The 13,267-nt window shown below is 37.2% G+C and overlaps 1 protein-coding gene across 1 annotated transcript in view; it reads right to left on the bottom strand.

Annotated features, from left to right (window-relative positions):
• The window catches only part of CWF19L2 (CWF19 like cell cycle control factor 2), a 150,293-nt gene that overhangs the window by 65,154 nt on the left and 71,872 nt on the right, over positions 1–13,267 (bottom strand). The gene's annotated exons all lie outside the window — the stretch shown is intronic.

Raw genomic sequence — 13,267 nt, 5'->3', positions numbered from 1 at the left:
GTTCAAGCCCCGCATCGGAATCTCTGATGTCAGCACAGAACCTGCTTCAGATCCTCTGTCCCCTTCTCTCTCTGCCTCTCTCCCACTCTCTCTCTCAATAACAAGTAAATATTTTTAAAAAAGAAGTGTTTTTAAAAAATGGCATTTTAGTAAACGCTAACACTTTAGTAAACACACTTTTTCAAAGAAAAGGTAAGTTGGCAATGCTCCTTTAACTGAAAAAATGATAGGTTTTGTGATTACAAAAAATTTCTTTCCCCCAAATGAAAATCTGCACACTTCCTGAGAATGCCTATGTACCTTATTAAGGACTCAACAACCAAGCCAAATTTTGACTACTGGCTTAATATATTTTATGATACTATCCAGCTTTTGGATAAAATTTTGGGCAATCTGAAAAGAAACAGCAATAAGTGGCATAAAAAGTAAATCAAAAACATTGCAGACTTTTCATTTTTTTTAATATTCTATTTCATTCCATTCCATCTGATCAATGAATTCCTACCACTCAGAATAACTTTTATCATGATGTGATCCAACAGCATGAATGTGTGAATGTGTCTAATATGATGAACAAGATATGGTTCCAGCTGTTAAGGAATTCATAAATTAAATGTCAGGGAGAGGGGGAGAAAGATGAAACAGGGAGTTGATAGAAATCTCCACTAGACTATTAAGTAAGATAAAGTATAAATCAAGTGGTACCCGATCACACGGGATGGAGAAACAGATGTGTTCTTGGGTACAAATGAACTGAGTCTTTGGAAACAAAGGTGAAATGGCAAAGGGTTAAGAAGTAAAGGAAACAACCACAACAAAGCGCAGAGATCCAGTATTGCTTAAAGATTTCTAAGTAAAGGCATATTCATGTTTTAGAGAAATTTTGTACCTATATTACATTTTGAAGTTCTCAAAAGTATTTCAAATGCCCTTGTCTCAAGATAACTAACTTGGCTAAAGGAGTAAAGAAGGTCAAACATGACCTGAGGTTCTAACTCCCCAAACCCAGGGCTCTTTCAACTGTACCACAACTGCATTGAGATGAAGCCTGGTGGCAATCGAAAGGACACTGTGATAAGCAAAGGAATCATGGCAAGAAGATCAGTTGGGATGCTACTGACGTACTCGAAGCAAGAGACTATGGTGCAGTGAACTACGGCAGGGACAGGAGAAATGAAAAGGGTGAGGTGTGCACAGGAGGGAAGGTGGGGTAAAACGCTATTCCTTGGTGAAATCTGAATGTGCTGCCAGAAGAAGGAATTAAGGACTTCGTGGCTTAAACTCAGAAGAACAGCAGGATGAGCATGCAATTAAGAGAAGGAAAATTCCATCCGTAAAGGGGATGGTTTTATAGGTTCTGAAGTCATGGTACATCCTTACAAGTCAGGCAGACAACTGAAAACGCGAGTCTAGAGCTCAGCCCAGAGTGCAGAGCTCCAGTGACAGATCATCCACAGAAAGATGAAAACTGGGACCACAAAGTGAAGAGATACAGCCAGGGCGAGAACAGGGATTTGATCCATGTTTATGACCCAACCTCTTCTTCGCCCTCCCTCGCTCCTAGCTCACTGTGAGGCCGTTCAGAACAACACACTGTCTTCAGATCATACCACCTTGCTCTCACATCGGCACCCTCACCCATGCTCCTATGCCTGGACCTCCCTTCCCTGCTGGTTTGCGGGAGGAGGACAGTGAAGTCGCCAAGAAAAAAGGAAGCTGTTCGTGTCACAGGCCCAGCGAATGAAGGGCATCTGCCAATAACGAGAAAGGGGCCAACAGAGGGATACTGAAGATCCCATACAAGACAAGGTGGGAACTGTTCCAGAGGCGGAACAGAAAGGAGACCATGAGCACTGGGAAGGAACCTACCCCAAAGGCAATGACAACACTGTCCCCACTGCCAGATGAGAGATACAGAAAAACTGGTTTTCTGGGGACAAGGACAACAGACAGACACTGAAGACATTCAACCTTGTAGTCAGGTACGCAGCAAAGTGACTCCTAAGAATAAACCAGGAATTCGGGGAGAATGGCAAAAATTTTGAGTAACTGCTAAGAGAAAAACGATTTTTTTTTTTTTGCAGGCAAATTTGCAGAGAGAAATAGGTCATTCTGAATTTCTTCAGTCTCCTTTTCTAAAATAAAATTTAGAAATTGTATTTTAGGGACACTAAATATGCTGATTAATTACAATTTAATTTAATAATAAATACTGTACAGCATGGAGAAATGTTGACAGAATGAATTTTTTTAAAAAGACCAAAAAAGATTACAATTATGTAAATTATGCATGTGTTTACACAGTTATAATGGATAGAGACTTAAGGGAAACATTGAATATTTTTTAAATGTAGATTTTTGTGTGTTTTTTGCATTGCTTGCCAATTGTACAAAAATATTTAACATGTCATTACAAAGGAAGGAAAGAAATCTAGAGAGAACTACTTTAAAGTATTTATCAGTGTATAATCACTAAGTGGTAGGATTTGGTGTGATTTTTATTTTCTTTTAAGTTTTTTTTTGCATTTTCCATGTTTCTACAAAGAATACATATTATACTTTTACTTAGAAGTCACCTAACAATAAAAAAATAAAGAAAAATATACTTTATTTTTTCTTTTTTTCTAGTTTTTTATTTTAGATGGAAAGGAGTATGAGCAGGGTAGACGGACAGACGGGGAAACAGAGAGAGAGAGAGAGAGAGAGAGAGAATGAATCTTAAGCAGGCTCACACTAAGTGTGGAGCCCGATGTGGGGCTCCATCTCACAACTCTGGGATCATGACCTGAGCTGAAATCAAATGTCAGACGTTCAACTGACTGAGGCACCCATGCATCCTGAAAATATACTTTACTTTTTAAAGCACATATACAAAATATAGAGAAATTTTCTATTTAACTGTGTGAGCATTTCTAGGCAACTTAAATTTCCATGTTTAGAGTTTGCATAACCGGCACATATGACATCAGTTTCAACATCAGATTTTTTTTTTTTATATTTCAAATACCAGTTCATTAATTTACATCAAAGCAATTATTTTAAGTAATTATTATTTACTTTAAATAATTATAAATTGCACACACACCTAACCTCATTTCTTGCCACCAAATAAAAACTTAAATGAGACTCAGATCATCCTGCACTTAATTTATCCAAAGAAAATGAAGATAAATGACTTCATAGGATTTTAATGAGAATCAAATAAGTTTCTATAAATAAAACAATCAAAACAAGTCCTGACACACAGGATGTCCTCAAAAAATATCCTCTATTACTATTAATAATGGCAGCAGTTATAATACTATACACATCAATCAATATTGCTGTCGTGAAAAATAAACTTCCATCTTGAAATTTAATTAAATAAATTTAGAAACAGAACCTAAATAAAAAATATTATTAATGGAATTAGAAGCAAAGTGGTTTTCTTAACGTAATAATTCTTTATTACACATATCCTATAATGCTCAGGTGACAGAGACTTCTAAAACAAAATATTTTATCACTTAGTATTTAGACTTAATTCGGAGAGTCTCACATGGATGAAACACTGGGTATTTCTGGGCAGAGAGGAACATAACAAATACCATAAACTTTTTCTATGATTTTTCTATGATTTTTATTTTCTCGTTTTTTTGCCTGTGAAAAACCTCTGAAGTAAGGTTTTTTTTGTTTTTTAGTGTTTAGTTCCACTCAACTCATTTTATTTTCTCTTCCACATAAATCTTTATTAGCAACCGTCTACTATAATTATTGTACTCAGAATCTGAGTATGGTACGTGCGCACTTATTATGCACTACAAGATTGAAAAGTGCACTTTGTTTTCAGGGACTATAAAGCAGGGGAGATCACAGCTGGGCCAAGGACATTGGATCTCATCCTACCAGTTGTTTGGCCTTCCCTGAAGCCCTTCAATAAAATGGTTTGATTGTTAAAACAAAACCTTTATTTTTGGCTTTCCACATTAAATTTGACTTTCTTATAACTTGTTATGCATACTACAAGAGTAGAATATAGAGTTATTTTTAAGTACATATAAGGATAAAATTTACTTTGGGGTTGATTTAACTTAAAATTGTACCCTTAAATTACAAATCTACAATATAAGTATGTGACATCATCTTTCCATCACCACGCCCCCACCGAAATCTCGAAAACAATGTATTAGAATCAAGCCCTTCAAGAGAACACAGAAGTCTTAGGACTCACTATTGCCCATATGGAGTAGCATTTCATTTTTCCCTTAAATTTAATTACACAACAGAAACAAAACAAAACACACAAAAACAATGAAACGCTGACGACAGCAGACTACTGAGCGTTTGAGGGAACAGAGGAGAACTGGTGCAGGGGAGAGCTTGTTCCTTGGTCATTCCTCCTTCTCCAAGAAAACCAACTAACTAGGTATGGCTTCGGTAACTTCTGGAGGGTCTTGGTTCAAAATATAAGAGTCTTCAAAAGAATTCTTGATACCAAAATTCAATCTGATATATATATGATCACCACTATCCAAAATAATTACAAGTTACTCTAAGTTACTACATTTGGGAGAATACTCTGCACAAAACAATTAAACAAAACAAAACACCTACCTGGATGGCGCTTGTTAACAAATATGGCCGACAAGTCATTCAAGCGGGTATTTCCTAATCAGTAACTGAAGCCTATGGGTCATCACTCCCAGCTAGGATAATACTTAACAGCCATGGTGAAGATTATTTCTGTGACTTAGTAGTAAGTCTTACAGAGCACAGTCATAAAGAAAATAGCTTTTCCTTTGGCAAAGTTACAAAACTAATGATAAGATCCAAAAATAATGGCTACAGCCTCAAAACATTCTCTGGATGCCCAGACTGCACTGGGCCCTCTTCAGTATACCCATATTTCTATACTTCTCCTTTACATCAAAGCTGTAATACTATATTTGTATAACTGATCTTATTTATAAGATTTCTTTCCACAGAGAAGGCTTTCCAAAGGAAAATGTGGTATCTGAGTTAAGATGTAAAGGATGAATAGGAGGTAACTACGGGAACACAGGGAAAGAGGAATGACATTCTAAGCAAAGGAAAAACTCTGTGCAAAGACAGTGAGAACGGAGAGAAAAGTACTCAGAGGTCCACAGGATGATGATAAAGGGCTGGTGGCCATAAAGAGCTGATGCAGTGATAAGAAAAGCAAACAGCAGATTTAGGAAATATTTAGCAAATAATGCTGACACTATTTCAAGAGGAAGTTGATGCAAGATGTAAGAAGAGTGAATAGATACAAGATTCTATGTTACTATAAAACGTGTTTGTATGTATGTATCATCTATGAAATTGTCTGGCTTTAATTTAGCTTAAAATGTTTGCTCTTTAGTAATAGTTTATTTAAAGAAAGACGCTCTCTAGTAACGCACGGATGATATTTCTAAATGTAGAGCACAGAAATGACAGATAGTTTACGGAGGGTAAAAAAAGAGGTAGGAGTGTGTACAAAAGAGGTACAGCCACTGCCCTGCTTTGCTTGGCTAGGGAGGAAACCAGCCAAGTGACCAAAGGGAGATGACCTCTCCGTGCTCCTGTTCTGTGGCAGGAAAGGCTAAACTACCAAGGAAAGTATATCCATGGTAATGTAACATGGTAAGTCGTGGAATAAATGCAAGGCCGCAGTGTTTACTTTAGATTTAAAATATTTGATTCAGAAAACTGAGAACACATGTGACTTCTACAAAGAAGGCAGTGAAAGATATTTGTTGAATAAAGGTCAAAGTTCACTGCTTAAAAATGAAAGGCAGCCTTTGGAACTACCAGGATGGAACTTGAGTGTATTACGCTAAGCGAAAGTAGAGAAAGACAAATATCATATGACTTCACTTATACATTGAATTTAAGATACAAAAGATGAACATAAGGGAAGGGAAGCAAAAATAATATAAAAACAAGGAAGGGGACAAAACATGAGAGACTTAAAGACAGACAACAAACTAAGGGCTGCTAGAGGGGTTGTAGGTGGGGGGATGGGCTAAATGGGTAAGGGGCATTAAGGAGGACACTTGTGATGAGCATTGGGTGTTATACATAGGGTGTGCTGGATTCTACTCCTCAAATCATTATTGCACTATATGCTAACTAACTTGCATGTAAATTAAAAAATAAATAAATAAATAAATAAATAAATAAATAAATAAATAAAATTTAAAAATAAAAAAAGTATATACTCAATTTTTAGTTTTTCTATAACCCAGAAGTTTTGTTTTGTTTTGTTTTGTTTTTCAATATGAAATTTATTGTCAAATTGGTTTCCATATAACACCCAGCGCTCATCCCAACAGGTGCCCTTTTCAATACCCATCACCCACCCTCCCCTCCCTCCCACCCCCCATCAACCCTCAGTTTGTTCTCAGTTTTTAAGAGTCTCTTATGGCTTGGCTCCCTCCCTCTCTAACCATTTTTTTTCCTTCCCCTCCCCATGGTCTTCTGTTAAGTTTCTCAGGATCCACATAAGAGTGAAAACATATGGAATCTGTCCTTCTCTGTATGACTTATTTCATTTAGCATAACACTCTCCAGTTCTATCCACATTGCTACAAAAGGCCATATTTCATTCTTTCTCATTGCCAGGTAGTATTCCATTGTGTATATAAACCATAACTTCTTTATCCATTCGTCAGTTGATGGGCATTTAGGCTCTTTCCATAATTTAGCTATTATTGAGATTGCTGCTATACACATTGGGGTACAAGTGCCCCTATGCATCAGCACTCCTGTATCCCTTGGGTAAATTCCTAGCAGTGCTACTGCTGGGTCATAGGGTAGGTCTATTTTTAATTTTTTGAGGAACCTCCACACTGTTTTACAGAGCAGCTGCACCAGTTTGCATTCCCACCAACAGTGCAAGAGGGTTCCCGTTTCTCCACATCCTCTCCAGCATCTATAGTCTCCTGATTTGTTCATTTTAGCCACGCTGACTGGCGTGAGGTGATATCTGAGTGTGGTTTTGATTTGTATTTCCCTGATGAGGAGTGATGTTGAGCATCTTTTCATGTGCCTGTTGGCCATCTGGATGTCTTCTTTAGAGAAGTGTCTATTCATGTTTACTGCCCATTTCTTCACTGGATTATTTGTTTTTCAGTGTGGAGTTTAGTGAGCTCTTTATAGATTTTGGATACTAGCCCTTTGTCTGATATGTCATTTGCAGATATCTTTTCCCATTCCGTTGGTTGCCTTTTAGTGTTGTTGATTGTTTCCTTTGCCATGCAGAAGCTTTTTATCTTCATGAGGTCCCAATAGTTCATTTTTGCTTTTAATTCCCTTGCCTATGGGGATGTGTCAAGTAAGAAATTGCTGCGGCTGAGGTCAGAGAGGTATTTTCCTACTTTCTCCTCTAGGGTTTTGATGGTTTCCTGTCTCACATTCAGGTCCTTCATCCATTTTGGGTTTGTTTTTGTGAATGGCCTAAGAAAGTGGTCTAGTTTCATCCTTCTGCATGTTTCTTTTTTTTTTTTTAATTTTTTTTTTTAATGTTTATTTATTTTTGAGACAGAGAGAGACAGAGCATGAACGGGGGAGGGTCAGACAGAGAGGGAGACACAGAATCTGAAGCAGGTTCCAGGCTCTGAGCTGTCAGCACAGAGCCCGATGTGGGGCTCGAACTCACGGACCGTGAGATCATGACCTGAGCGAAGTCGGACGCTTAACCGACTGAGCCACCCAGGCGCCCCTTTCTGCATGTTTCTATTCAGTTCTCCCAGCACCATTTGTTAAAGAGACTGTCTTTTTTCCAATGGATATTCTTTCCTGCTTTGTCAAAGATTAGTTGGCCATACTTTTGTGGGTCTAGTTCTGGGGTTTCTGTTCTATGCCATCGGTCTATGTGTCTATTTTTGTGCCAATACCATGATGTCTTGATGATTACAACTTTGTGGTAGAGGCTAAAGTCTGGGATTGTGATGCCTCCTGCTTTAGTCTTCTTCAAAATTACTTTGGCTATTCGGGGCCTTTTGTGGTTCCATACAAATTTTAGGAATGGTTGCTCTAGCTTCGAGAAGAATGCTGGTGCAATTTTGATTGGGATTGCATTGAATGTGTAGATAGCTTTGGGTAGTATTGACATTTTGACAATATTTATTCTTCCAATCCATGAGCATGGAATGTTTTCAACAGGGAAAAAATAGGCAGACGAGAATCCTTTATCCAGCATGTCTGTCATTTAGAATAGAAGGAGAGGTAAAGGTCTTCCCAAACAAACAAAAACTGAAGGAATTCATCACCACTAAACCAGCCCTACAAGAGATCCTAAGGGGGATCCTGTGAGACAAAGTACCAGAGACATCACTACAGACATGAAGCCTACAGACATCACAATGATTCTAAACCCATATCTTTCCGTAATAACACTGAATGTAAATGGACTAAATGCTCCAACCAAAAGACATAGGGTGTCAGAGTGGATAAAAAAACAAGACCCATCTATTTGCTGTCTACAAGAGACTCATTTTAGACCTGAGGATACCTTGAGATTGAAAGTGAGGGGATGGAGAACTATCTATCATGCTACTGGAACTCAAAAGAAAGCTGGAGTAGCCATACTTATATCAGACAAACTAGACTTTAAATGAAAGGCTTTAACAAGAGATGAAGAAGGGCATTATATAATAATCACAGGGTCTATCCATCAGGAAGAGCTAACAATTTTAAATGTCTATGCACCGAATACAGGAGCCACCAAATATATAAAACAGTTACTCACAAACGTAAGCAACCTTATTGATAAGAATGTGGCAATTGCAGGGGACTTTAATACTCCACTGACAACAATGGATAGATCATCTAGACACAGGATCAATAAAGAAACAAGAGCCCTGAATGATACACTTGATCAGATGGACTTGACAGATATATTCAGAACTCTGCATCCCAAAGCAACAGAATATACTTTCTTCTCAAGTGCACATGGAACCTTCTCCAAGATAGATCACATACGAGGTCACAAAACAGCCCTTCATAAGTATAAAAGAATTAAGATCATACCATGCATACTTTCAGACCACAATGCAATGAAGCTTGAAATCAACCACAGGAAAAAGTCTGGAAAACCTCCAAAAGCATGGAGGTTAAAGAACACCCTACTAAAGAATGAATGGGTGAACCAGGCAATTAGAGAAGAAATTAAAAAATATATGGAAACAAACGAAAATGAAAATACAACAATCCAAATGCTTTGGGATGCAGTGAAGGTAGTCCTGAGAGGAAAATACACTGCAGTTCAGGCCTAAAGAAACAAGAAAAATCCCAAATACAAAATCTAACAGCACACCTAAAGAAAATAGAAGCAGAACAGCAAAGACACCCCAAACCCAGCAGAAGAAGAAAAATAATAAAGATCAGAGCAGAAGTAAACAATATAGACTCTAAAAGAGCTGTAGAGCAGGTCAATGAAACCAAGAGTTGGTTTTTTGAAAAAATAAACAAAATTGATAAACCTCTAGCCAGACTTCTCAAAAAGAAAAGGGAGATGACCCAAATAGATAAAATCATGAATGAAAATGGAATTGTCACAACCAATCCCTCAGAAATACAAGCAATTATCAGGGAATACTATGAAAAATTATATGCCAACAAACTGGACAACCTGGAAGAAATGGTTAGGAATTTTCCTAAACACCCACACACTTCCAAAACTCAAACAGGAAGAAATAGAAAGCTTGAACAGATCCATAACCAGTGAAGAAATTGAATCAGTTATCAAAAATCTCCCAACAAATAAGAGTCCAGGACCAGATGGCTTCCCAGGGGAATTCTACCATACATTTAAAGCAGAGATAATACCTATCTTTCTCAAGCTATTCCAAACAATAGAAAGGGAAGGAAAACTTCCAGACTCATTCTATGAAGCCAGAATTACTTTGATTCCTAAACCAGACAGAGACCCAGTAAAAAAAGAGAACTACAGGCCAATATTCCTGATGAATATGGATGCAAAAATTCTGAAAAAGATACTAGCAAATCGAATTCAACAGCATATAAAAAGAATTATTCACCATGATCAAGTGGGATTCATTCCTGAAATGCAGGGCTGGTTCAACATTCCCAAATCAATCAATGTGATACATCACATTAATAAAAGATAAGAACCATATGATCCTGTCAATCGATGCAGAAAAAGCATGTGACAAAATACAGCATCCTTTCTTAATAAAAACCCTCGAGAAAGTCAGGATAGAAGGAACATACTTACACATCATAAAAGCCATTTATGAAAATTCCACAGCTAATTATCATCCTCATTGGGGAAAAACTGAAAGCTTTCTCCCTGAGATCAGGAACACGACAGGGATGTCCATTCTCACCACTGTTGTTTAACATGGTGTTGGAAGTGCCAGCATCAGCAATCAGACAACAAAAGGAAATCAAAGGCATCAAAATTGGCAAAGATGAAGTCAAGCTTTCACTTTTTGCAGATGACATGATATTATACATGGAAAACCCGACAGACTCCACCAAAAGTCTGTTAGAACTGATACATGAATTCAGCAAAGTTGTAGGATACAAAATTAATGTACAGAAATCAGGTGCATTCTTATACACTAATAATGAAGCAACAGAAAGACAAATAAAGAAACTGATCCCATTCACAACTGCACCAAGAAGCATAAAATACCTAGGAATAAACCTAACCAAAGATGTAAAAGTATGCTGAAAATTATAGAAAGCTTATGAAGGAAATTGAAGAAGACATAAAGAAATGGAAAAACCCAGAAGTTTAAAATCAGGTTTTGAAATTTTTATTTAAGGAAGAAATACATAGTTGTTAAATCCCAACTTTATTGCATTGTGGTTAGAAAATGAAAGCTTAGTTATAAACCTTCTACTTTGGGGCTTTATCAACATTTTGCCTAAGTAAAATTAATTTTTGTAAATATTCCATGGGTATTTGGAACAAGGGTGGATGCCATGTTTTGGGAATGAAGTTTTATGCAGATATTTTCAATCACACTTGTTTAACACTGCTATTAAAATATTCCCTATGTTTTGTCATCTGTTACATGTCAAAATCTGAAAAAAATCAACTAAAGTACTCGCTCTTACAAAGAAAGAAAGAAAGAAAGAAAGAAAGAAAGAAAGAAAGAAAGGCAAAATAGTTATTTTAATCCTGTAATTAATTTTTTTAACTATGCCTATGAGGATCAGGTGCAAAGACTGGGATGCCAATACACAGAAACACAGTCTAGGTGTGTACACACACACACACACACACACACACACACACACACACACACACACACATATTCTAGGAATCCCAGCAGTTGTAATAATAGCAGACTCACAACATACTAAAGAATCAGAGTCAAAAGACAGTGTTAAGGCCAACTATGGCCAAACTACTCTTGGAAATATTTTAAATCACCAGTCACGTGCCTGACTTTATGTACAAAATGCCACAGATGAATTTATTGGTTTCTTCAATTATTTATTACTTAATGTTTCTCTACGGCCCTCTTAGGCCTTCCATTAATTCCTCAATTTCTTTCAAGAGAATGTCTATGAAACCCTCCCCACACAGCTGCCCAGGGACTATTACAATGTATTTCTCTTTTTTGCCAGTTGTGTAAACAAACTATAAAACTGTAAAGTCACTGCACCATCACACAATGACGATTTCATTATGTGTCATAAATGGGGAGCTGAATTTCGTGAACTACTGTGTAAAAAAAAAAAACAAAAAACCTGGAAAGCTGAATTCCCTTAGATTAAATGTGTCCACGATGTGATTCCACTAAAGGATTATTAACAGGTAGAAGTTCTAGAAAGGCAGATTAGGATCTATTATATTAAAAAATTAGCATTCAATCTGTCCTGATAGAGAACTGGTGGTCTTCCAAAATCCATCACTTAGTGTAAAGCATAAGTTACATGGAGATACTGTGCAGCTGGGTTATTGTCTCACTAAGGAAGCTATACTCAGAGGAAGGCCAGACCAGAGAATTTTGAAGTTCATGGATCATTTTCAAGATTTACAACAGAAAACTCTAAGTGATAAAATAAATCAAAGACATTCATACAACAAATATTTCAAGCACTTCTTGGCTGTCTACAACCATGTACTACCCAAGGCACTAGATATGAAATGAAACAGTCCTTGTCCTAAATAATGAATAGTTCACCCTCTAACAGGGAAGAGAAATAAGCAAACTAATAATTACAAGTGCTGATGGTTTTTCACTAAAGGCAAAATAATATTCATACATTGTTGAATCAAGATATTCACCTTGTTCACACAGCCAAACATTTCTAACAAACAAACCATGCAATGAAAGCTTTCCTCCTGGGGCTCCTGGGTGACTCAGTCATTTGAACATCCAACTCTTGATTTCAGTTCAGGTCATGATCTCAGAGTTCGTGAGATTGAGCCCTACATCGGGCTTTGTGCTGACAGCACAGATCTTGGATCCTGCTTGGGATTCTCTCTCTCTCCCTCTCTCTGCCCCTCTCTTGCTCATGCATGCTGTGTTTATTCTCTCCCTATCCTTAAGAAAGAAAAAGAGAAAGAGAAAGAGAAAGAGAAAGAGAAAGAGAAAGAAAGAGAAAGAAAGTAAAGAAAGGAAGGAAAGAGAAAAGAAAGAAAAAACAAAAGAAGAGAAAAGAAAAAAGAAAAGAAAAGTTTTCTTCCCTGTTCAACTGTTCTATGAATGGAATTTCCTTTTCTCTCAAAAAGCAAAATTTTTATCAGAAGCGTTTCAGGATTTTCCTCTAAACAGTCAGGAAATTCCTGTGAGGTAGTAAACAACTTTGCATTCTACTGTCATTCCTAACAAAACTACTCTGAAACAGGGCAGAGAAGTCAAGGCCCTGGCCCTGAGAGAATCCACTGACTACTGGCAGCAGCGGATCCCTGCAGAGCTATGGGCAAAAGTCTGTTCCACACGTACGCCGGGTAAAGCTTGAACAAAATCACAAGTCCATCATCTCTGCAGAGAAGATGAACCTTTTTCTCTGTGTTCAAAGAATCCTTGGAATAAAAATCTTTCTATATGAAGCTTCAAGGCTATTCATATAGCTTGGGATTCAAAAGAGTTTAGAAGTGGAAATACAACTTTGTGTACAACTCTGAATACAACTTTGAATCCTATTCCACTGGCTTATGAGGGCCACTGCTCAAAAGCTAGGAGGAGCTAAAAATCATGGACATCAGTAATATTATAAAGTGTGTGCTCAAGGGATGAGATATAGTCTGTCAGTCACTGTATGATATGCTTAAAACAGCAGGAAAAAACGTTATTCC

This window comes from Panthera onca, chromosome D1 (assembly GCF_046562875.1).
Source record: "Panthera onca isolate mPanOnc1 chromosome D1, mPanOnc1 haplotype 2, whole genome shotgun sequence".
Classification (NCBI taxonomy): Eukaryota; Metazoa; Chordata; class Mammalia; order Carnivora; family Felidae; genus Panthera; species Panthera onca.
Note: the sequence above shows the minus strand (reverse complement) of the source record. Positions and strands in the feature narration are given on the sequence as shown.